Here is a 27,209-nt window from a genome sequence, read left to right on the forward strand (position 1 = left end):
GGGGAAATGATTCCTGCAAGGTGATAAAATCAGTTCACATCTGAGCCCCAGACAGAACAGCAGCCATTATAGTGCCTTGCATATCAAACATTTAATCAACAACTCTTTTACGTATTTACTAGTATAAACACTTTGCTAAATTCTAATTATCATTCATTTTCAAATGGATAGTATTAAGTTGAATTCAGCCTTAATTTTCTTATTTGTAAAATGGGAATAACAATAGCACCTACCTCACGGGTTGTTATAAGCATCAAATCAACTAAAATATAAAAAACACTTTGCAAATTTTAAAGTACTGAATCAGTTATCATCATCATCATCATCATTATATGTTGACGGTGCTGGGTGTTGTTTTGAGGTTTTTCCACTATCTTTATCTGCTTTACTTAAAGTGTGTAGACTCAACCAAGAATGCTGACAGTAAAAAGGAGAGATAGGAAGTTTGAAACATGTGGCTAAAGAAGATTTATCTGGCCTCTGTGGGATCAGTATCACCACAGCTTATTTTGATCCATATATTTCATGTATTTCATATTCATTAAAATATTAAAAGGAAAGGATTTAACATTTGACATTTTTCCCAAATACATATATTATCATTTGTCATTACTCTATCTTTCCTCTCTGAGCTAACACTTGTTGTGAGTGACTTTCCTTCTCCCTTATCCCAGACAGGTTTAACCTAATTTGCAAGCAAACTTTTGTAATATCCTACATCAAATGATATATTAAATTCCAAATGCATCACATCTAGCCTTCTCTTTTCATCGGTTCATTTTGCAACCTATTGTGTGGCACAATTTGTGCTTTATAAACTCATTCTTTCCTTCCTCATAATGGTATTATGCTCCCTGCTTTTATCCCTCATGCCCACCCCTATTCTTTGAACTAAGTTGAATTGCAGATTCTCTTTTTCTTTATTTTCAGGCTTATTCTATCATTTTGTAGGATCAATTTGGCTTTATTTTTTTTCTAATTTCCTAGAACTCCTGTCTTAATAACAAAAGGAATTACAAATAAGCCCACTGAGTTTAGTCAGTCAGGCTTATGCCCCTTCCTTTTTTGAAGCACTTACCCCCTGTCTTGTTGTACTGATACAACATGCAATAATCCCTTTGGACCTTCTACTACAGAATATTCAGGGGATGCCTTAGGTTGCTGTATGAATATTCAGTCCATAATTCCAATTCAATTTTTCTAAACCAAAATTCTTAATTATTTCCCTATCCTGAAGGGGGTATATTTGCCAACGGAAGAGGAAGAAATAAGTTTAGAGGTAAAGAAGAAAAAAGAAAGAGGCAGGACAGAGGTAGAAGAGGAAAGTGAATGATTGAGAGAAACTTTTCACACTAGGTTTTTTTTTTTGGTCTCAATCTGTGAAAGATAGAGCTGTCTACCTCCATCAAGGGAAAGAAAGCAGGGAGGAGCCAAACCCTTGAGTAAAAAAAGTATAAACATCCACTGTTTTATTGCACTTTGCTTTATTGTGCTTCACAAATATTGCATTTTTTTTACAAATTGAAGGTTTGTGGAAACTTTGTGTTGATCAAATCTACTGATTCCATTTTTTTTCAACAACATGTGTTCATATTGTGTCCCTGTGTCAAATTTTGATAATTCTCACAATATTTTAAACTTTTTCATTATTATTATATTTGTTACGGTAATCTGTGATCAGTGATCTTTGATATTACTTTTGTAATTAATTTGAGGCTATGTGAGCATCCATATAAAGGGTGAAGCTAATTAATAAATGTTGTATGTGTTCTGCCTGCTCTGATTAGTCCTATCCTGTTTTTCTCCCTCTTCTTGGGTGTCCTTATCCCCTGAGATATAACAATGTTGACATTAGGCCAATTCATAACCTTACAATGGCCTCTGTGTCAAAATGAAAGGAAGAGTCAACCAAAATCCATTTTTGTCTTATTTTTAAAAACTTGTCACAGCCATTCCAATCTTCAACAACAACCACTACCCTAATCATTTAGTAGCCATCAACTCCAAGCCAGAACTTCCACCAACAAAAATATTATAACTCTCTGAAGACCCAGAGGATGGTTACCACTTTTTAGTAGTAAAATATTTTTAATTAAACTATGTACATTTTTTAGACATAATATTATTACACACCTAATAGACTACAGTATAGTGTAACCGTAAGTTTTACATGCACTGAGAAACCAAGAATAATTGTGTGACTTGCTTTATTGTGATAGTCAGTTTATTGTGGTGATCTGGAAACAAAGCCACAATATCTCCAAGGCATCCTGTTCCTTTAATAGAGTCGAGTTAATACAGGCAGTCTTCATTGCTTAGTTTGAACAGCTGTGAATTAGCAGAACAATAAAAATATCCATCAACAGAAATACATTCCAAAGCAAATATAAGTAATTTTTCATGAAATGACAGTGTTTCTATTTTTTGCATCCTATTCCTTTTTTCCATTCCCCTCTTTTTCCTTTCTCATTGTTGTGGAGTTGGAATTAACTACACACTACACTTTTCACAAACCAAGGTAAAACTGACCAGCCTGAGGAAAAAAGGGCAGAGAATATAGTTGGCTGCTGCCCTTTTCCTGAGGATGGATCTTTTCTTTGAGATATGTATTTGACTCCACCATTTGTTGTACCCAACTGGGGCAGGGATTCCATTGTATCTATATTTTATTCTATAACAGAAACAAAATACATTTTTGCATAATAAAATTTTATCAGATGGGAAATTTAGACTCTAACTGATTAAAGACTTTCCAAATTACCATTTTTTTGTGGGAAAAAAGGTACTGCATTCAGTCACCAACCAAAATCCATGTAAAAAGAGAATATAAGAAAATCATAAAATCACACCTTTATAATGATATTTACTTTAAAAAACATAGGGTACAAGGATAATTTGACAAAATGTTTCTTCTCACATATAGTACTGTAATTGAATGAAGTTTAACTCAAGTGAATTTCAGAAGACAGGTAATGTAAGATGGAGTTGATTAGTTTTTCCACACTATCTGGCTATGTGATTGGAAAGCATCAACAAATGAAGCATGTTTCCCCCCTACCTTCAAATTGCAAAAAAAGTTACCTTTTATTTATGAGAGATCATTTTTCCTGTCTGTATTTTGACAAATAACATGACAGAAAAAAATGATTAAAGGTCTCATTTCACAATGTGACTTGTATGTTATTTATTGTCAAAATAAAAGTCACTTTGTGAATTGAAGTTTTTAATCTTTTTTTTCCCTCCCGTCTTTCTGAAAATAGTTTTGTCAAGACAATTATTTTGGTGAGTACTGGTTTTTACTAGTGACAGGTAAGTCCTTTTAAATGACTCATTGCTAATTAGTTCAGAGCAAAATTCCAAAAGAATATTTTATTTTTGGAACCTCATTTTATTGATTTTCTGCTCCAGTGGTGTGACTAATGTGCATCACAGTTAGAGCTCAGCAAAATGTTTACAGCAAAACTTCAAACCAGGTGATATTCACCTGGTTTCTTCACTTTGTTATCAACCAAATCATCAGGCTCAATTCCTGAAAAGATCCATGAAGGCTTCATCCCTTTGTGACAATGCTGAGCCTCCTCACATGTCAAAGCAGACCATTTCTCTTGCAAATCCCCAAAGTTTGACCTGTAAATCAGATGGGAAGCTATGGTATTGGCTGATGTTTGCCTTGTGTTTTTGGTTCACTCATGCCTGAAAGTCAAAGGGAAAATCACTGGTAAGGCCCATGGGAGCCAAAACGAATGATTTAAAGGAATGTTAGTGAATCCAAAAGGCGGAGTTTTGCACAGTTTAATTATCGTGGCTGGCATTGCTAGCACCACAGTGTCTTTTCTAGCTCCTGGCCAGGAGGACATCTGGTCCTAAAGTTTTTGGTGCATGATAGCAGCCTTTCTTCCCTCCTTTCAACAGCTGTGCCTATAGACATCACAGCAGAGCCATTCTGCTAGGCACTCTTGCTAAGGCTGTTCTGTAAGAGTGATGCCTATTTGGCTGTTTTGTCAGAAGCTCTACTACCTTGGCAAGGAAAGGATCATGACACTGTGGGGAGGAACCGTTGACTCAAATGTGTGAGCAGGATGATTTGGAGAATAGTTCTGCTGCCATAAATACAAACCTAGTCACGTAATTTCAAGGCTGAAAAGGACCCCAAGAAGTCTTCATCCATCTACTCAAGCTTCATTGCACTTACTATCAGCAATAAAGTATCTGCCTTTTTTCTTTTTTCTTCAAAAATCATTGTTCTTGATCAATACTCTTAAAAGGAAAGACTTCTTTCCTCTCAAAATCCACTGGAAAGAAAACTGAACTAGGTGTTCATGAGGTATGAGAACCTATTTCAGATCTGCCGTAACTGGCTATGTGAGATTAGGCAACACACTCAACTTCTTTGATGATCAGTTTTCCTCATCTGTGAAATGAGATTCAACCACAAAGTGGATAAAAGCTTGTCTTGGAGCTAGGAGGACCTGGATTCAAGACAGGCTAGTGACATATATAACTTTATGACTTTGAACAAATCACATAATCTCTCAGTGCTCTAGGCAACTCTGTAAGATTATAAATTGCAATTAAGGTCACTCCTAGCGTTAGTAGAAGGAATTTCCTCAGCTCAGATTCCCCTCTGCTAAATATATTACATATCTACTCCAATACCCATCTTTATTTATAAAATTGAGATAATGATAAGAATTACAAAATCTCAGGATAAGAAGATGCCACCAAGGAAATACTTGTCTCCCAGGGTTTTTGTGAACATCCCTGGCCACATCTTGGAGGAATGCAAAAATAATGGGAAGGTGCTGGCTACAGTGAAATAGTATGGAAGTTCCTATTATAAAAATGACAAAAATATAACTATACACTATATTATCTATAACAATCCCTTGGAGAACACAGAAATTCTGGAACATATAAGATGCAGAAAAGGAAGGAGGAAGATCAAAGAAAAGAATAAAGAAGATTCAAGAAAAAATGATAGAGCAAAAAACATAAAAGAAAACATTGAAAACCAAGAGTATCAATAAAAGAATGATAGAGAATGTTTGTGGAAGCTGATATTGTTTTGTTTGGTGGCATTAATATTATCAGTGACTGATAATAAAATATACACTGTAGGGATTTAACAATTATAGTACTTGAAAGGATTTAGGAATGATTAAAACCATACTGGAATATAAGTGTAACAGCTATCACATCACCATATTCAGTAGTAGTAGTAGTAGTAGTAGTAGTAGTAGTAGTAGTAGTAGTAGTAGTAGTAGTAGCAGCAGCAGCAGCAGCAGCAGCAGCAGCAGTAGCAGTAGTAGTAGTAGTAGTAGTAGTACTAGTAGTAGTAATTAGTGGCAGTGGTGGTAGTAGTAGTAGTTGTTGTTATTATTGCTGTCTTCATCACTGTTGTTGTGATGCTGCTTTATCTACTCTAAGGGAGAAACATAAAAAAATGTTCTCTTTTCCAGAGATTTGAATAGTGTGATGTTCCTTACAGATTTAGGCAAAGGTTTCATGGTATAGTGGAATGAGCAGAGTCGTTGGAAAAAATAACCTCAGTGTCTCTGTCTTTTTGCTAGTTAGGTGCCTTTAACCAAGCCACTTTCCTTCTCAGAGAATGGGGTTCTTCATTTGTAATGTGCAATTGGACTAGATGATCTTTAAGGTAGCTTAAAGTTTTAAAATTCTGTTTTCTGTCTGTCTAAAAAGATTCCATTATTAATATACAATCTTAAATCAATCTCAATCTAAGTCCAGATATGAGTCCAGATAGAACATCCGAAAACCTCTTGCTATGACAATGACCTCATTTTTGGTACATGCCAGGAACAGATAATCCCTACCCCTCATCATGATTCTTCCCCTAGTTTAAGATTGCTACTAACAAATTAACAAAATGCTATAATTACATGCTCCTTTCTGGAAAACTTGTATTTCCCAATTTAAAAAATATATATACTGTTTGGCAAAATAATGTAGCCATTAAAAAAGCAATGGGAAATAGAAAATAAAAGAGCATATTCCATGGATCTGGTCAAATGATAGGTTTGCATCTGAGGAAAAGACTTTGTATTTGTGAGAATAAAACAAACCAAATCTCTGCTTTCTTGTTCAAGCAGGCTTAATTTGCAGGGAGTGTTTTCTTCCATTTGATGGAAGAATATAAGAACTGTTTGCTATGCAATTTGCTTTAATTTTAGCTTTGATTTTTTTCCTGTTGTTTCTAATTTCATTTCTACATGTGGGCTGTTGTACCACCATAATTAGTGATAGATGAAATGAAAGTGAATTTTTTTTAGAATTGTTTTCCAATTTCTATTGAACTGCATAGACACATTAACTGCCAATTAGACTAAATTCCACCCTTTTCCTGATCCCCACCTTTTTAACTCATCTACTCTAACCATAGTAGTTAGTTGGAGAAAATTAAAAACAAAAGAAAAATTAAAAAAAAAATTAAATTACCAATAGAAAAGAATGAGTTATTTTTCTTGCAATATTAGCTAACTATCTACAATTTGCTGAACAGTGACTTCTTTCATGTATTGTTCTATAAAGGTTCCATAATAATATAATGGTGACAATTGTAGTACAATTAAGTTGCCTAAATAAAAATAAAATAAAAAGAATTCTTTGTGGAATTATTCTCAAAAATTATTTAGTACTTTAGCAGCCTATCCCATCCCTGATTTTTAAATAGTTATTTAAATTTTGTTATTTTCCAATATGAATAATAAAATTACTTTTCTGCGATTCAGTTTCCTCTTCTGTAAAATAAGGAGGTAAAACTAAATTTGCTCTAGGTTCCTTTCCAGTTTGCAACCCACTAACTACCTTTAAGGTGATATGGTTCAATAACAATCCCTTGTATCTGTATAGAGCATTCTATAACTCATTTGATGGGGATGACAAGCATCTAAAATGGACAAGGAAAATACTCTAATTCTGATTTTCATGTGAGAAAACCAAGGTTTGAAGAAGTCAGCTGACTCACTCAGATTTCCATGTTTAGCCAATAAGCAACAAAGCTAAGACTAAAACCTACACTCACTAGCTGTGAGTTTAGTTTTCTTTTTTTCCTGTTGTCTATGTAAGAGATTGGTAAAACCCATAGGGCACATGAACATGAGGTCCCAAACCTTTCCAGTCACCTTTACTTCCTATTCAAGTACCATTCTTCTCCTCATCTTCTAAAAGTTGGCTTTAGCTCTGCATCAAACCAGACAACTAGCTGGTGGCAGGGTTACTGTTTTGAAGATTGATTCTTTTTTTTTTCATTTAACTGTTCAAATTAACATTTTCATCAATGGTCCAAAAAACCCTCTGGTTCAGCCTTTAGAAGACAGACTAGAGGATAACTAGTCTAATCTCCTCTAAAGGCCAGTGAACTGTGTCACAGCTGTGATTGTTAGTCACATCAAAACAATAGTAAAGCATTATATTTAATGACATATGGAAACCGATGAAAAATCCTGAAAAGTACCTAGAGAGGACTTTTTTTAACTAGTGAGAAAAACAAATCTAGGTTGAAAATGTAAAGTGGCGGATACAGACACTCAAAAGCATTAAGAAACTCTGTTGTTTAGGCAGGGATCAGGTTAGTCCAAGGAGGCCCTTGTTAGGTTATTTCAGAAAGGGGAAAAAAAAAGTTTCATCTACCACAACCCTAAAGCAAAGCATCTAAATAAAGACAGTATGACTCACCATGAGGTACTTGGAGCCAAACTTGTTAACTTGCTCTGAATATACTTTAGAATGCCTCTGCTCACACTCCAACCCTGGCTGGCTGACCCTAAGAAAACTATGCTCCTAAAACAGGAAATAAAGTCTAAGCCTATCCCAGTTTTAATATCATTAATTTACTTCACACTCTACATTGGTAACAAATACACCTAGAAAACTTAATGACTGCTGTTCTCACATAGAATGTCTACCTAGGTTTATCTCTAATATATTCTTGTGTGAGGGCCTGGTCTCTCAAAGAGAAATATATATTCTTAAAGATGGATAAAGATGGGGGGGCAGTTAGGTGGCACAGTGGATTGAGCTCTGGCCTTGGAGTCAGGAGGACCTGAGTACAAATCCAGCCTCAGACACTTGACACTTACTAGCTGTATGACCCTGGGCAAGTCACTTAACCCCAATTGCCTCACCAAAATCAAAAAAAAAAATAGACAAAGACAAACAGAAAGAGCAATAAACAGAGCATTTATTAATGTTCCATGTTTTAGGCACTGTGTTAAGTGCTGGAGATTCAAATATAGGAACACTGGCTCTGCTCTCTGAAAGTATACATTTTAATGGAGGAAGACATTACCAAAAGGGGAGCTGTAAGGAGGTAGTGTAGGAGAACCAGTGGAAGGTCACTTACCATAACCAAAGGTGACCCTAGGGACAAAGTTTAAGTTTACTATGGATGGACCTGGGGATGATAGAGTATATGTGGAATGGTTTGGAGCCATGGGAAGTGAAGTGTAGACTTTTCCAGGAAAATTCCAGAAAAATTACTTGTACTTTTCCTTAGCTCTTTCCCATAAAACCAAGCTAATCCTCTCACCATTGTGTCTAGGGAGCTCATCTTTTACATCTCAAAGCCTTGGGCTGACCAAACACTGCAACTGGTTCTTTGTTCAATAGGTTATTCAACAGAAGACTTCCAGACTGAGGCAGAAGTTGTCTCAATTTCCACGTCTTTTTTTTTTTTTTGTCATTGCTGGTACACAGCTCTCTGGTTGAATTGGCTTCATAGTTTCTGAGCCACTGCATTGCCTCAGCTTCTAGTCACCAGGGTCAGTGGCACAGACATTTTCTACCAGGGAGGAGTAGAAAAGAAGTCAATCAGAAGCTGAGAAAATCTGACATGATTATGAAAGAGTTAGTAGCCTGGGCAGACTGGTTTGCTTGAACCTTAATGAGTTGAAGTCTTGAGGAAGAATATTATTGTAAATTAGTGTTGAGGGTGAAATGTGCCATTCTTGGAGGAAGAATATTCCTCAATTAGTTGCAATGTTTGGAAGAAGAATGAGTAGGAGAAAACAATCTTGCTAATCCATCAGGCAGATGGTCACAAAGGCTGACTAGTCTTGGACATAGCAAACATGGCCTTGGCAGGTATATCCATTGGACTGCAATGGCTCAGGATGCACAGTGCCTACCTCATCTAGAATTTGGGTTAAAGAAGCATGCCTGAACCTGGTTAACAGGAAAAAAAAAACTGAGCCATCCCTCTGGAACTGGAATTGTATAGCATTCTCTTAAAGTCAAAGAAAAATGGGAGTTAGGCCCAATCAAATCCCTCCATACCATGATGGTGCCAGTTTAGGGGACACCCTACAAAGGGTGAGGAAATCTCTGCAGGCAAGATATAAATTGGAGCTGTCCTCATTCACAAAAAATGAAAAGAAACCTTAGAACAGAAAGCATAGAGGAAATATGAGCACATTTTTCCTGGTAGAACAATGGGATGAAGGAGGAGGAGTTTAATTAGGATGGTCCTTAATTCTACCAAACCCAACAGAAAGGGGTTAAAAGTTTCCTGAAGGTAGAACCAAACTCTATCTTATCACTCCTGCAGCATTGCTACTTTTGCTTCTTGTGGTAGTCTTGGAGGGATTAGACACTGAAGCTATTCTTTTCCTTTTGGTTTGGGATCATAACATTATACACTAATTTAGAGTTTATAGGCCAGCTAGTGAAACTTCATTTCACAGACAAGGAACTGAGTCTCAGAGAGTCTAAGCAACTTGCCCAAGGTCACACAGGTAAGAAAAACTGACAGAGGTGGGATTTAAACTGAAGGCCTCCAACTCAAAAAGTAATTTTTGTTTTCTTTTGTTGTGTTTTCCCCATGGAATTACACTCGTCCTTCCTAGCTTTTCAAAGCCTCCCATGTTTAGGCAGATATGGTTTGTCTGTTTCATGCCCCAGCTAAGACACTGACAATATATTCCAAATTCTGTCTCAAGGAGTGCAGTTCTCTTCTCCAGGGCCTTGTGCTGGATATAGTCCAGAGAGAGTCTGTGTCTTCTTGGACAAGGATCACTTAGACCAGTGATATCAAACTCAGATAGGAGTAGGTGCTATTAAATCATATTTAAGAATCCCTGTGATCTACAAATTGACTTAGAAAACCGTATATACACATTATCTACGTTCTATTATATTTTTATTTATTTTGGTATATATTTCCCACTTATGTTTTCTGCTACTTCTGAAGGACTTGGGAATGCTGTTGACCACTGGTATGCATGTTTGACACAACTATCTTGGAATAGAATAGAATAGAATCATCAATGTTAATTGCCGGAACAACATGCATATGTGCATGCCTATATATAACATACATGCATATTATGTGTGTTTATGCATGTATAGATACACTTGGTGATATACATTTGTGTATACACATGTGTATACATACATGCATGCATGCATATACATATATGCATACATACAAACATATATGGGTGAATCTCTCGCCATGCCTGTGCCTTCCAGTGTAACACTTCTACTTCACTAGACTATCTCCCATAAGAAGCTGTTCTTTTTGAAAATCTGGAAAGTTGATTAGATATTCTTTTAATGGGGTCATGAAAATAACTTCACTAGCTGATAATCAGAGATACAAAAGAGTTCATGAGGACTTAGAATGAATCACAGAATCAAAAAAAATCTTAAAGCAGAGATTCTTTCCTTTCATGCTTTTCTCAATCTACTGTGAAAATTAAAAAAAAAAAAGTCTTTTGAAAATATTGCCCCTCTTTCTGCCCTGAAATCACTTGTTCCCCTCCCCTATAAGAAAAATAAGTTAGGTATCTTCTCTTAACTCTATTTCTCCCTTAGTGAGAGCCATAGAACACCCATTGAAGTTGTGTATGAATACATAAAATTTTGCCTGAGGGGGTGTAGAGTTTTCGTCTTGGTTCCTTTTGTTGTTTATTACAAATTGCTCAGTTCCCCCTGGGCCCAGGTTTGGAACGAAGAGGGAAGAATGTTCAAGTTGCTTTCCAAATCCCCAGTTTGTGAGGGGAGCTTTCCAGGAGGTTCATTTGGCAAAATTCCCTTCACGTTTGGCCTACAGAGGGTGTGCTGTCCCTGGGCTCCAGCAATCCTGGTTTATGAGGCTGCTTGTGGCATCTGAAGTTCAAAAATGAAGCTGCAGATAGGGGGAGAAAAACAGAAACCTAAAGTTTCAAAGGCACAAGCCTTTTTTCAGAAGTCTTCTAACATTTCTGCGGGAAGTAGTGAGGTAGTAATGCAGAGAATATCCTGCAAATAATACAAAGATGACTTGAAAAGCTCCAGCATGTCAGTTTTCAAAAGTTCTCTGGAACCCTGGAGACTGGGAAATTCACATGTATGTTGATTTATGCAGTGATTTGCTTTGACCCCAGGGAAAGCTGTTTTATGATCTGGACATCTATGCCTACCCATCTATACCTAACTCTGAGGGTTGCCAAATAAAAGCACAAAGGGAAAATCAACCAAGAAAAAAAGAGAAAGTAATAATAATCAAGGGGATGTAGGGAAGGAGATATTTTAAACTACTTAAAAGTGAAAACGGATTTTTCTACATCTTTTTAGCTAAACATTTTTATGTGCACTGGGCAACATAATCTATCTTCAATAATTTTTTTTGCATATATCTATTTCTTTATTTTTATTTTAATGTAGATGAACACACAAGATTTGGATTTTCAGGGGAAAGAGATTAAGAGAGAAGACCTTTTTTTTTTTCCTTTTTCTCATCTGTCATTCCCTTCCCCATATTCTCAAATACCTGAATCTTTAGCATTTTTCAGTTTCCACAAGATTTGGATTTTCAGGGGAAAGAGATTAAGAGAGAAGACCTTTTTTTTTTCCTTTTTCTCATCTGTCATGCCCTTCCCCATATTCTCAAATACCTGAATCTTTAGCATTTTTCAGTTTCCAAAGGTTACCCTGGTCAAACTCCCTACTCCAGCATCTATGAAGACTTTCCAAGCTCAAATAAATCTTTCTTCTATGAATTCCTGCAGTATTTGAATATGTCATTTGACAATGTCATGACAATGTTGTTTTGTGACAACTCTTGAATCATTGTCTTATATTGTAATATAACTTTTGATTTTAGAAGTGTTCACTGGTAATATGGTAAGCTACTTGTGAGTAAGGACCCAATAGAATTTTTGTATTCCTTATAATGTATTGTACCAGCTTACGCACTTAGTAGATAACTAGATAATATCTGGTGAAAGAAGAGCATTTCCTCGTCACTTGTTTTTTACTTGGTTTACTTGGAATATTGGATCGGTATCTCCACTCATCTATCAACATAAAGCAATATTAACCAAAATTGTTGAGTTGAAAATGATCAGATAAGCAAAAATGAAAAACGAAACAAAGGAAAATAAAACAAAACTTCCGAATGAATCAGATATTCTCTGTATCATTGCTGGCATACAATGTGCTTTCCATTATACACACATCTCTCTCTCTCTCTCTCTCTCTCTCTCTCTCTCTCTCTCTCTCTCTCTCTCTCTGTATATATGTATATATATATATATATATACATATATATGTACATATATATATGTATACGTGTATGTATATATATGCATACAATATAAATCTATATTATATAAATATACATATACACACACAGATATATATATATATAGATATATATATATCTATATATAATATAGATATATATATATATACATACATACATGTCTTATTATGAAACAAGCATAAGACTTCCTATAATGACACCGACATTCTAGTTCTGGCTTTGTTGTTGACTAAGTTTTTACAATGCATGGATTTTCTCTGGGCTCCTCTTTGCTCATTAGTCAACTGGAGATTACCATTTATTCCCTATAGCTCCCTCTTGTCTTTCTTTGCAGAAGTAAGAGAATTGGAATGTAGAAGACTGTATAAAATGTCACACTGGTTTTGGATAAATTAGTTGGTTTTTGTGAATTTCTTACTATGTCATCTTCCCTTAAAGAAAATCTTTGCTATAAGTGACAGTTTCTCAATGTGGGATAATCTACTGGGACAGGAAAGCTATGTAAAAAAAAAGTGTCTATATGTGTATGTATATATACATATATAGTATATGTATGTATGTATCTATGTGTGTATATATGTATATACACACATATACATATATAGTATATGTATGTATGTATCTATGTGTGTATATATGTATATACACACATATACATGTGTGTGTTCTACTTAGTATAGATATGCCGTCCCAAAAGCCTTAGTGCAGAATTAAGATAAATAGATTTTAAAAAAAGCATTCATATTTTTGGGATACTGTGTATAGTGAAAAGAGCATTGAACTGGAAACCATCTCATCTGGGTTCAAATGCATTTAATACAACCTTGATCAAATCCTTTAAACTCTGGGGGCTTCAGTTTCCCAACCTACAAAGCACTGAGGATTGAGAGAGATAGTTGTATAGCTACTTTACAGCTCCTGCTCCTGTGACTTACCTCTCAAGATTATTTTTAGTCTCCATCAGATGGGAAGCCGCTTCAGAAATCCGATAGCTATATATGCTGTTGTTGTTTGTCTGTTCTCAAAGAGGACCATGACATCAGGGACGTGATACTATGATATGCAAGTGAATTGGATTTAAGTGATGGAGGGCTGTGCAAAGTCACCAGCCTCACTTTCTGCTCCAGAGCCCTCTGGGTCCAGTGGCCAGACACAGATCAGGATGACTGGAGACGGCCCTGGCCTTTTAAGCTAAGGTCTTCAGTCACTGAATGTGTGTATGTATGTGTGTACATATGCATGCATACATGTACATGCATACACGTGTATGTATATATGTATATGTTAAATGCATGTGTGGTATGTTACATATCTTATATGTATATATATATAGTGTGTGTGTGTGTGTGTGTGTGTGTATATTAGCTAGTGTTGTTAGTATAAGATAATGCCCCTTCTTAGAAATCTGGTTAAAGGGATAAGGCAATACACATTGAAAAACAGTTAACAATATAACGTTATATATGAAAGTCAGTGTGAAAGCACGGCCTTGCATTGTACTATCTCTTGCTTTAAAAGGAACTGTGTTATAGTGAAGCTACAATGCATCATGAAGTTCTGCATCTCAGTGAAGAACTGATTATGTAAGCTAAAAGTGGGACTCAATGTTCTATCCAACTTTGAAGAACATCCAATCTCAAGAGTGGATAGAACTGCAAAGGGGAAAGCAGTATTTCTTATTTTGCACATTTGTGTTTTAGTTCAAAGCTTGGCCAAACCACCTCTGGATAATTTCTGTGAGGGAGAAAGGCTTTAGGGCAATACTTAGAATTTTATATAGCATTTCTTAACTGTGGGTTACAACCCCATATGGGGTTGCAAAAAATTTGGCAACAGTAAAAGGTATCTGAATGCACAATGACCACAGATTAATTCACAATCAAACATAATGAATCTGAGGTCTTTCTGGCAGTACTTGCTCATGTTGAATTGTGCAAATTCAATGCAAATTTGATTCCAAACATACAGCATGCATAATTTATACTGTGCAGGCTCTCATGCAAGTCAAAGCCAATGAATGCTGCCATAACAGGAAAAAAAGTTACAAGTGATAAAAGTTCAAGAAGCTCTGAATGGAACAAACAAACAAAAAAAGTAGGTATTGTCGATATAGATCATCTAATATAAATAGATTTCACAATGAGTGTGGCAAAGTGCTGCCACAATTATTCTTTTTTTAAAAAATTTTATTAATTTATTTTGATTTATCAACAATCACTTCCATATGCTTTTGAGTTGAAAATTTTTCTCCCCCTTCCTCCCCCCCAACCTCCCCAAGACAGCACACAATCTGATATAGTCTTTACATTTACATACCCATTAAACATATTTTCACATTAGTGGAGTGGTAAGTAAAAACTAAAACCAATAGGAGGAATCATCAGAAAGATGAAACAAAACTCAACAGAAGGTAAAAATAAGTGATAGTGATTCTACTTCCATAGTTCTTTCTTTGAATGTGGAAAGCATTTTCCATCCTGAGGCCTCTGGAGATGTCTTAGATCCTCATAATGCTGAGAAGGGTTCAGTTTAACAACATTAGTCATTGCATAACTTGACTGTTATTGTGTACAAAGTCCTCTTGGTTCTGCTCACTTCACTCAGCATCAGACCATATAAGTCTTTCCAGGTTTTTCTGAAGTCAGCCTGTTCATCATTTCTTATAGCACAATAGTATTCCATTACATTCATATACCACAACTTGCTCAGCCATTCCCAATTGATGGGCATCCTCTCAATTTCCAATTCTTTGCCACCACAAAAAGAGCTGCTATGAATATTTTTGTACATGTGGGTCCTTTTCCCATTTGCTTCATGTCTTTGGGATATAGCCCTGCAAGTGCTATTGCTGGATCAAAGGGTATGCACATTTTTGTAGCCCTTTGGGCATAGTTCCAAATTGTTCTCCAAAATGGTTGGATCATTTCACAACTCCACCAACAATGTATTAGCGTTCCAATTTTCCCACATCTTCTACAAAATTTATCATTTTCCTGTTTTGTCATGTTGGCCAATCTGATAGGTGTGATGTGGTACCTCAGAGTTGTTTTGATTTGCATTTCTCTAATCAATAACGATTTAGAGCATTTTTTCATATGACTATAGATGGCTTTAATTTCTTCATCTGAGAACTGTCTGTTCATATCCTTTGACCATTTATCAATTGGGGAATGGCTTGTGTTCTTATAAATTTGTCTTAATTCTCTATATATTTTAGAAATGAGGCCTTTATCAGAGAGACTGGTTGTAAAAATTCTTTCCCAATTTTCTACTTCCTTCTAATCTTAGTTGCATTGGCTTTGTTTGTGCAAAAACTTTTCAATTTAATGTAATCAAAATTACCATTTTGCTTTTCATAATGTTCTCTATCTCCTGTTTAGTCATGAATTCTTCTGTTCTCCATAGATCTGATAGGTAAACTATTTCTTGTTCTCCCAGTTTACTTATGGTATCAGCCTTTATATCTAAGTCATGAACCCATTTTGACTTTATTTTGGTATATGGTGTGAGATTTGGGTCTATGCCTAGTTTCTGCCATACTCTTTTCCAGTTTTCCCAGCAGTTTTTTTCAAAGAGTGGGTTCTTATCCCAGAAGCTGGGGTCTTTGGGTTTATCAAATAATAGATTACTATAGTCATTGACTACTGTGTCTTGCATATTTAACCTATTCCACTGATCCACCTCCCTATTTCTTAGCCAGTACCAAGCAGTTTTGATGATTGCTGCTTTATAATACAATTTAAGATCTGGAATTGCTAGGCCACCTTCCCCTGCATTTCTTTTCATTAGTTCCTTTGATATTCTGGACCTTTTGTTTTTCCAAATGAATCTTGTTATTATTTTTTCTAACTCTATAAAATAATTTCTTGGTAGTTTGATTGCTATGGCACTGAATAAGTAAATTAGCTTAGGTAGGATTGTCATTTTTATTATATTAGCTCTGCCTACCCGTGAGGAACTGACGTTTTTCCAATTATTTAGATCTGACTTTATTTGTGTGAAAAGTGTTTTGTAATTTTGTTCATAGATTTCCTGGGTTTGTTTGGGAGGTAGACTCCTAAATATTTTATAATGTCTACAGTAAGTTTAAATGGAATTTCTCTTTCTAACTCTTGCTGTTGGGCTTTGTTGGTAATATATAGAAATGCTGATGATTTATGTGGGTTTATTTCATAGCCTGGAACTTTGCTAAAGTTGTTTATTATTTCAAGTAGGTTTTTACTTGATTCTCTGGGATTCTCTAAGTATATCATCATGTCATCTGCAAAGAGTGATAGCTTTGTTTCTTCTTTGCCTATTCTAATGCCTTCAATTTCTTTTTTCTTCTCTTATTGCTAAAGCTAAGGTTTCCAGTACTATATTGAATAACAGTGGTGATAATGGACATTCTTGTTTCACCCTCGATCTTATTGGGAATGCTTCTAGTCTGTCCCCATTACATATGATGCTTGCTGAAGTTTTAGATAAATGCTGTTTATTATTTTAAGGAAGACTCCATTTATACCTATGCTTTCTAGTGTTTTTAATAGGAATGGGTGTCGTATTTTATCAAAAGCTTTTTCTGCATCTATTGAGATGATCATGTGGTTTCTGTTAGTTTTGGTGTTGATATGCTCAATTATGCTGATAGTTTTCCTAATACTGAATGAACCCTGCATTCCTGGTATAAATCCTACCTGGTCATAGTGTATTATTCTTGTCATAAGTTGCTGCAGTGTATTTGCTAATATTTTGTTTAAAATTTTTGCATCTATATTCATTAGAGAAATTGGTCTATATTTTTCTTTCTCTATTTTGACTCTTCCTAGTTTAGGTATCAACACCGTATTTGTATCATAAAAAGAATTTTGTAAGACTCCTCCTTCACCTATTTTCCCAAATAGTGTATGTGGTATTGGAATTAATTGTTCTTTAAATGTTTGATAGAATTCACATGTAAATCAATTTTGCCCTGGAGATTTTTTCCTAGGAAGTTCATAAATGGCTTGTTCAATTTCTTTTTCTGAGATGGGGCTATTTAAATATTTTACTTCCTCTTCAGTTAATCTGGGCAATTTATATTTTTGTAAATATGTATCCATTTCACTAAGATTGTCAAATTTGTTGGCATATAGTTGGGCAAAATAATTCCTAATTATTGTTTTGATTTCCTCTTCCTTGGTGGTAGCTTCGCCCTTTTCATTCTTGATACTAGTAATTTGGTTTTCTTCTTTTTTTTTCAATTAAATTAACAAAAGGTTTATCTATTTTATTGGTGTTTTCATAAAACCAGCTCTTAGTTTTATTTCATAGTTCAATAGTTTTCTTAATTTCAATCTTAGTAATTTTTCCTTTGGTTTTTCAATATTTCTAATTTGGTGTTTAGTTGAGAATTTTTAATGTGTTCTTTTTCTAGTTTTTTTAGCTGTATGCCCAATTCATTAATCTCCTCTCTTTCTTTTTTATTTATGTAAGCATTTAGAGATATAAAACTTCCCCTAAGAACTGCTTTCACTGCATTCTGTAGGTTTTGTTATGTTGTCTCATTATTTTCATTCTCTTGAATGAAATTATTGATTGTTTCTATGATTTGTTGTTTGACCCAATCATTTTTTAGGATTAGATTATTTAGTTTCCAATTATTTTTTAGCCTATCTTTCCATGGCCCTTTATTACATATAATTTTTATTGTGTCATGATCTGAAAAGGATGCATTTAATATTTCTGCCTTTCTGCTTTGGATTGTGAGGTTTTTATGTCCTAGTACACGCTAAATTTTTGTGTATGTACCACAATTATTCTTGTGGCTTAAAAGCAAGCAACAACAACAATAAAAATCCAACCAAAAACAGGAAACCTACTTCTCTGATTAGTAGATATGTTGACAGGCTTTGCTTTCTAAATCTAAATAATGCCACTTTACCAATTTAGACAAATCCACTTGCCTATAGTAACAGGGTCATTAGCGTAATCAAATCAAAGAAACCAGGCAGAGAGCATTAGCCCGATATCTGCATAAACTTTAGTGAACCAACCCTTGGAGGCAGGAAGGAAAAGAATGATTTAACTATCTTTGACTATTAGGTGGATACCTAGTCACCTCCATCTTCTGTGTACCAAGCTCCTCTCATTGCCTCCACTGCTAAGTTCAGGAAATGAATACCCCGCTTAGTGTATATGGATCTGGTTCATGCTTCAGAGCAGCTGGTTAATGATAATGATAATGATTTAGATACCAGTGGGCAGTAAATATAAAATATTTGATCGTTAAGTGGCTCCATGAATGTAGCATATTGTTTACAGACCATGTGGGGTGGGGATGAAGGAGGAAAACTGGGAACTGCGAGCTAAGAAAATGAGATTGGATAACAGTATAACAAGTGTCTGGATTGTAAACCGCGAGGCTATAAACCTGGGGGAGGGGGAAAAACAAAGTAGTAGTCTCTGATGGGATGATCATTTTTATTTAAATACAAAAGGGCAAATAAATAATAACGTGGTATGAATTAAATTATAAGAATGGGCTTGAGTTTTTGTAGAATTACAGTACAGATGATTTTATTGAATTAGTGCTGAAATAATAAATTAACCATGCACAATATTCATATTCTCAAATCTCTCACTAACAAAAGAAAAAAAAATCAGTGACTTCCACATCCTTAATCAACTGAATAAATTTCAACTCCTTTGCCTGGTATATGTAGTCCTCCATTTTAATCTACCTTGCCGATCTTAGCTCTTATGACCAAACTGGATAGCTCTTTATACTGCACAGGTATGTGGGCAGCGATGCTACAGATTCAAAATTGCAAATCAGAGTTTACTATCCAAGTCCACTGAATATTAATTAAAAAAACAATTATCTTGACCTACTAATGAGGCCTTTCTTAACTCTATCTATGATCTCAGAGACAAGGAAATTTTTGTAAATATTTGTATCATGAATCATCCATGTCTATACATCCTAATCAGTTCTAATCTGTGTCCTCCCATAAATTCACCATAAATGCATATAGGGGAGAAGGAGAAGACAGTGGACATACATATATCAGCAGACATAACCTCCACGAGAAGGAACTTTGTGTTTTTCTGCCTCTAATACAGTGATGATAACAACTGAATACACAGAAGAACAAAACGTTGTTCCTTGTTCTATATGGCCAGCCCATCTTCTTTTTCATTAATGCATTTATATTAGGACTCACTTATCTATTTTTCCTTTGTAATAGCTTCATTTATTTTTTTGTATTATAAAATGTGAAAGCCTACTTACACCCTTCATGCCATTATCCATTGCTCTTTGGGTGACTTCTGTATTAAACGATTCAGAGACTGTAATGAACTATCTATTGTAGCCATACAAAACCACCAGAAGAATATTGTATTAATAAGATGGGCATTTGTTTCAAGGCAAAATTTGGAAGCACTAAAAGAACTTCGCAGTTTTCCAAAAACAATCCAGTTTCCCCTCCTCCTCCTGTGTAGAGTCATTGTCCAACTTACTTATTCAATTAGCTGAGCTTTATCAGTAGTCCATCCAAATGTATGTCATAAAATAGGTATCCAAATAAAATATTTACTGATAACAAATCAGTATGAATAAAATAAATAAATTTATTTTAAAATAATTCTTTGGTATACATATAATTTTACAATTTATTAAAAATGAAAGAAAATTTGCATCTTAATAAGATGAATGTACTTATTTACTTTTACATAAAGAATTAAATCTTTGCAGAATATTTGATAATGTAAGACATAGAAGTTCAACTCTTTCAGAGTTGATCAATATTTTAATTTTATAATCATCAATGATATGTTCAAACCAAGGCTACAGTGAAGTCACATGATTCAAGAGTGGCAAGTGCTGCCAGAAATACCTCAGATTAATTATACATTTTATTTTGAATTAATTTTTGGTTGTTTCATGTTCTGAAACCTTTTAATGTTGCTAAAATTTTGCCCACCCCCCTGCATTGGGTTACAGAAGCCCATATGGGGTCACAACCCACAGTTTAGGAAGTGCTGACTAGAGACTTCCAGTAGCCAAGATGGTGGAGTAAACAGTAGATCACTGTCCCTCTCCTATTCTCATCACCAAAAACCCATAAAATAACTCCCTAGAACAGATCCTGGAACAGCAGAAAGATGGGATCCAGGAGACTTAGCAGATCAGCAAATAAGGTCCTTATAACTCTGGTAAAAAAAAGAAATAGCACAGTCCAGGACAGGAGGTCTACCAGCAAACTGGTGGCAGGCTCCACCTTACCAAACCAGCAGGAGATCCTAAGCCTCAGAGTACTGTAACAGGCAAACATCAACACCAGGACCCCCAACATGCCTTAGCAGAGCCAGGGGAACTGGTAGACTCCAGCTTAGAGAACCACCACATGCACTGGTGCAGACCCAGGCAGGTAGGCATCTTCCAGCAGTTCAACCTACCCTTGCTTCAGCCAAGCCCCCAGCAGGCAGCCATCCTTCAGCAGCCAAACCTTCCAGTGCTTCAGCACAGCCCCAGGTAGGTAGATGACCTCCATCTGTGGACCTTCTTCTGCTTCAGTGCAGCCCCAGAGGGATAGGCATCTTCCAGCAGTAGGACTTTCCCGTGCTTCAGCTCAGCCCTGGGGAAATTCAGAAACTCCACCTGGCCTCAGCACACACCAGACAGCACCACTAGAACTCCAATTCAGCATGAAGTAAGCTACCTGACCCCTACAGCCTCCAGTGGCCAGCACCTGAGGCTCCAAAGCAAAATGCTGGTGTCTAGGCCCCTGGTCCCCAGCACAAGAAGCTTGGGAAAGTGCCTCCTGTGTAACAGCAGGAGAGTTCAACTTTAAAAGCCAGGAAATAGGCAGACATTATGAACAAAGAGCAAACAAGACCCTTGACCACAGAGAACTTTTATGGTGACAGGAAAGATCAAAATACAAACTCAGAAGAGGACAACACTGTCAATATACCTGCATCAGAAACTCTAAAGGGGAATATGAATTGGTCCCAAGCCCAAAAAACCTTCTTGGAAGAGTTCAAGAAAGATTTTAGAAGTCAAATAACAGAGGTAGACAAAAAATTTGGAGAAAGAAATGAGAGGTATACAAGAGAAAGTCAATAGCTTGGAAAAGGAAGGACAAAAATTGACTATAGAAAACAACTCCTTAAAACATAAAATTGGCCAGATGTAAAAGAGGTACAAAAGCTAACTGAAAAAAAAATTAAAGCTGGCATAGTTCAATTTATTTGTTTAATAAAAAAAAAAATCTATGTAGTTGCCACAACAGCTACCTCGGGCCTCTGGAAAGACACTCGAGTGTGAGTCTTCATGCGATGGTCAGTGAACTCCTGATAGGGATACTTAGTGAGCACAATATCCTTCCACAGGTCTAGGGTTAGATAGATGTATGTTTTGGAGATGGCATCAAAGGTAGCTTTAACAAAGTTACACAGAGTAGCAGTACAGCCTCTTGCAGATGTGTAGCAGTCATCTATTCCAGCCATCATCAGGAGATTCTGAGGCACAGGAGCTGAGACAATGCCAGTACCTCTAGGGGCAGGGATCAGGCTCACCAGAACTGACCACATCGCCCAGTGACCTTGCAGGGCACTGTGTGAGGCTTGCCAATCTTGCTCCCACAATATCCATGTCGTACAGGAATGATGGACAGCTTGGCCAGAATGATAGCAAAATGAATAGCTGTGGTCATTTCCTTGGAGCACTTGACACCCGGGCCAACATGACCATTGTAGTCACCAATGGCCATAAAAGCCTTGAATCTGGTATGTTGTCCAGCTCTAGTTTGTTTCTGAACAGGCATAATCTTCAAAACCTTACCTTTCAATGAAGATCCCAGGAAGAAATCTATGATCTCCGACTCCTTGATAGGAAGGGAGAAAAGATAGATCTCTTCCAAAGACTAGATCTTCATGTCCTTGACTAGCTGGCCCAGCTTAGTGACAGGAACCCACTCCTTTTCTTCGGCCTTTCTTCCCCGGGCCCCGTGGCCACAGCCATGGCCTTGACCATGTCCCTGACTTTGACCTCAGCCCCCACTGCCTAAGCCACCATGGAAGCCACCTTGGCCTCCAACTCTGGGGCCCCCAGGTCTCCCACTCCTCCTGTAGCACCGGCATTGTCCACCATTTGGTGTTCACTAGAAGCAGAAGAAAAAAAAATTCTTAAAAATTAGAATTGAGCAAGTGGAAGCTAATGTCTATGAGGCATCAAGAATCAGTCAAATGAAATCAAAAGAATGAAAAAATACAAGAAAATGTAAAATATCTCATTATAAAAACCATTGACCTTGATAATCAATCTAGGAGAGATAATTTAAGAATTACTGGACTACCTGAAAAGTGGGATAAAAAATAAAGAGCCTGGACAGCATCTTTCAAGAAATTATCAAGGAAAACTGCCCTGAGGTCCTAGAAGCTGAGGGAAAATTAGTCATTGAAAGAATCCACTAATCACCTCATGAAAGAGATCACAAAAAAAAAATTAAGGAATATTGTACCCAAATTCCAGAATTTTCCAGTCGAGGAAAAAATGTTACAAGCAGCCAGAAAGAAACAATTTAAATATCATGGAACCACAGTCAGGATTGTGCAGGTCTTAGCAGCTTCTACATTGAAGGATTATAGGGCCTGTAATATGATATTTAGGGAGGCAAAGGAGCTTGGATTACAACTAAGAATCAAATATCCAGCAAAATTAAGTATAATATTTCAGGGGAAAAGATGGATATTCAGTGAAAAGGGGGGATTTCAATCATTCCTGATTAAAAATAGAACCAGAACTAAACAGAAAATTTGATCTGCAAATACCAGACTCTAAAGAAGCATAAAAAGGTAAACAGAAAAAGAAAAAAAAAAGATATGCAATAAGTATAAACTGTTTATGTCCCTACACAGGAAGATGATAATTGTAACTCTTGAGAACTTTTTTTTATTATTATTATGGCATTTATTAGGACTATGCATAGACAGAGGGTGGTGGGAATAAATTTAATCTGATGTGATGAACAAAAATAATCAGGGGGTAAAAAAGGGATGATAATTGGAGAAAAGGAAAGGGGGAGGCAGAATATTACAGTAGAGGGAAGGGAAGGGAAGAGAAGGGAAGGGAAAGGGGTGAGCATAGTTTGAACCTTATTCTCATCGGATTTGGTTCAAAAAGGAATAACATATGTTTTTGTTTTGTTATAGAAATCAATTTCATTCTATAGGGAAGTAGGAGGAGAAAAGGGAAAGTAAAGGAAGGGGGGTGGATAGAAGGCAGGGAAAAAAGGAAGAGAAGAAGTAGTAGAGGAAAGGGGCAAGAAAAGGAGAGGGCCTGATAGAAGGAATGGTAAATTAAGGGAGGAAGTGGTCTGAAGCAAAACACTAGTGAGGAGGGAAAGGGTGAAAGGAGAGAAAAGAATAAATGGGTAGGAAAATAGCCTGAATAGAAAGACACAGTAATCATAACTGTGAATGTGAATGGGATGAACTCTCCTATATAAAGGAAGTTGATGGCAGAGTGGATTAAAAACCATTATCTTACAATATATTTTTTTACAAAAAACACATTTGAAGCACAGAGATAACCACAGCAGAGTGAAGATAAAAGGCTGGAGCAGAATATATTATCTGTCAGCTGAAATTAAAAAAAAAAAAAGCAGGGGTAGAAATCCTGATATCAAACAAAGCAAAAGTTAAAAAAAAAGATCTAATTAAAAAAAAGATAAAAAAGAAAGTATACTTTGTTAAAGATATCATAGACAATGAAGTAATATCAATACTAAACATATATGCACCAAATGGTATAGCATCCAAATTCTTAGAGGATAAGTTAAGTGAGTAATGGGAAGAAATAGACAGCAAAATTGTAGTAATGGAGGACCTCAACATCTCTCTCCCAGAACAAGATAAATCTAATCACAAAATAAACAAGAAAGAAGTTAAGGAAGTGAATAGAATTTTAGAAAAGTTAGATATGGTAGAACTCCGGTGAAAATTAAACTGGGATAGAAAGGAATATACCTTTTTCATAGTGGTATATGGTAAATACACAGAAATTCACAACAAAATCTCACAATGCAATGCAGAAATTAAGAAATAATAAAGCATTCTTTTCAGATCATGATGAAATAAAGTTTAGATGTGATTAAAGGCCATGGAATAATAGACTAAAATTAATTGGAAACTAAATAATCAAATACTAAAGAATGAGTCGGATAAACAACAAATCATAGAGAAACAAAATCTTTCACTTCATCTAAGAGAATAACAATAATCATACAACTTACCTAGAACTTCTGGGATGCAGACAAAGCAGTACTTAAGAAAAATTTTATATCTTTCCATGCTTACATGAATAAAATAGAGAAATATGGGATCAATGAATTGAGCATGCAACTAAAGCTAGAAAAAGAACACATTAAAAGTCCCAAATTAAGTACCAAATTAGAAATTCTGAAAATCAAAGGATAGATTAATAAAATTAAAATTAAGAAAACTATTGAACTAATGAACAAAACTAAGAGCTGGTTTTATGAAAAAAAGATAAACCTCTCATTAATTTGATTAAAAAAAGAAAAGAAGAAAACTGAATTATCAGTATCAAAAATAAAAAGGGCATATTCAACACCACTGAAGAGGAAATTAAAACAACAATTAGGAACTATTTTGCCCATCTTTATGCCAATAAATTTGACAAGCATGATGAAGTGGATGGATATTTACAAAAAATATAAATTGTCTATATTAATGGAAGAAGAAACAAAATATTTAAATTACCCCATTTCAGAAAAAGAAATTGAAGAACTGTGTAAGAACTGTGTAAGAAAAAAATATCTCCATGGTTGGATGGATTTACAAGTGAATTCTATCAAATATTTTTTTGAAATTGAAAAAGTTTTATTCATATTTTATTTTTATGATACAGTTAAATTATCCCTACTTTGTGAAAGGTTTTTATAGCAAGAATAAAACATTGAAGTAAAATTAATAATACATTTATGTTACCTGAAATTGCAATCAACACTTATCAACATTCCCCCATTACCATTTTCAGAAATTAAGAGAAATCAGTTTTCTCACTCTTATTCTCTACTGCATTGAAGAAAAATGTTTATTGTAATGAATATGCATAACAAAATTCTAATTACCACGATGGTTGAATAAAAAAAATTGCATCATTCTATACCCTAAGTTTTTCACATTTCTGTAATGGATAGCATATATTAGCACCAATCCCCTGGAATCAGATAGTCATTTACTTGACTATAGTTCATTCAGCTTTCAAAATTGCCTTTTTTTAAAACAATGCTCTTATTGTATAATCCTTTCCTTGGTTCTATTCATTTCATTTTAAATCAGTTTAAAAGAATCTTCAAAATTGTTCATTTTTATAATATTGATGACAGGAAATAAACTTTCTCTTGTTCTGCTTACTTCACTCGGCATTAGTTCAATCAAGTCTTTCATTTAAAAAAATGCATTTAAAAAATTATTGATGTTTTCTGTTTCTTACATGACCATACTATCCCATGTATGGCTTTCTCTCCGCCCCTGTTACTTCTTCCCAAGAGCCATCCCATAAAATAAATAGTGGTTTGTTTGGTTTTTAGAGAGAGAGAGAGAAAAAAATCAGCATATGTACTCAATAGATTGAGAAAGCCCCAAAACATGTGTAGTGTATAACATCTCTGGACTTTCCACTGCCACTAAGTTGGATGTTGGGGGTATCTTTTCATATCTCTTCATGTGGGTCCCACTTGATTTGCATAATTTTGTTATCTTTACTTTTGATTCTTTGGTGGTTTATTGTTCTTTTTACCCATGTCTTTTGGAAATCAACTTCCTCATTCACGAATTTTCTATGCTTACATAGTTTATTGAGCATATTCTGTCTTTCATCTGTGGACTATCAAAATATCTTATGCTGACCTCCCCCTTCTATGCTGTTCATTGCCTGAATACTACAAAATATGACAAATTTCTCCCTGCTCCCAAAATGAAGTATTTCACAATATAGGAACAAAAAAAATCATATATGGTGTTTGGGGACTGGGATTCGCATTTGGAAGAAGTGTCATAAAGCAATTGTTATCCTCCTCTCTCATCATCATCATGCTCTGTAGTTTCTTCAGTCTCATCTGATACTGGGTCAACAGTTAGAATATTTTCATTCTTGGAATAAAGGCTAATGGAAAATAGAGGCCAGAAAGGCTGTACAAAGGAGCTGGTGAATGTATAGATGCGGCATCTACCATCTGCATCACTATGTCTCCTGTCTCATAATCCAAAAACATCCCTATTTTTTTGAGTTTTCCTCTTAAGGGAATTCTGGTCCTAGGTGTGGTACAGACTATATAGTTATTTTGTCTTAGATTCAAAAGCAAGTATACAGTAGAAGAAGATGGTGAAACCTCACCAACTCTTCTTACATAGTTCTTACAAAACCAACATCCCAAGCAGACCTATTTCCCACTGTCACCTGCCAATAATATCTTCCAGACTTGAAGCTCTGAGTCACTAGAACAGGACCACATAGATCGGGTCTCTCCACAGTACAATGCAATTCCTTGTGGTTGTTGTTGTTGTTTTCATTTCCGGGGATATGATAATTCTAGGATGGGCAGTTTCAGGGTCCAGATTGATTTCCTCATGGAAATTTGTCTTGATTATTTTTCTCTAATTCAGGCTCCTC

The 27,209-nt window shown here is 35.5% G+C and overlaps 1 pseudogene; it reads right to left on the minus strand.

The window, feature by feature from the left end:
* Window positions 1–21,781: 21,781 nt before the first annotated feature.
* LOC110207898 (small ribosomal subunit protein uS5 pseudogene) lies at window positions 21,782–22,661 on the minus strand (annotated as a pseudogene).
* Between the last annotated feature and the right edge of the window lie 4,548 nt (window positions 22,662–27,209).

Source organism: Phascolarctos cinereus, unplaced genomic scaffold (genome assembly GCF_003287225.1).
Source record: "Phascolarctos cinereus isolate Bilbo 61053 unplaced genomic scaffold, phaCin_HiC Scaffold_4;HRSCAF=312, whole genome shotgun sequence".
NCBI lineage: Eukaryota > Metazoa > Chordata > Mammalia > Diprotodontia > Phascolarctidae > Phascolarctos > Phascolarctos cinereus.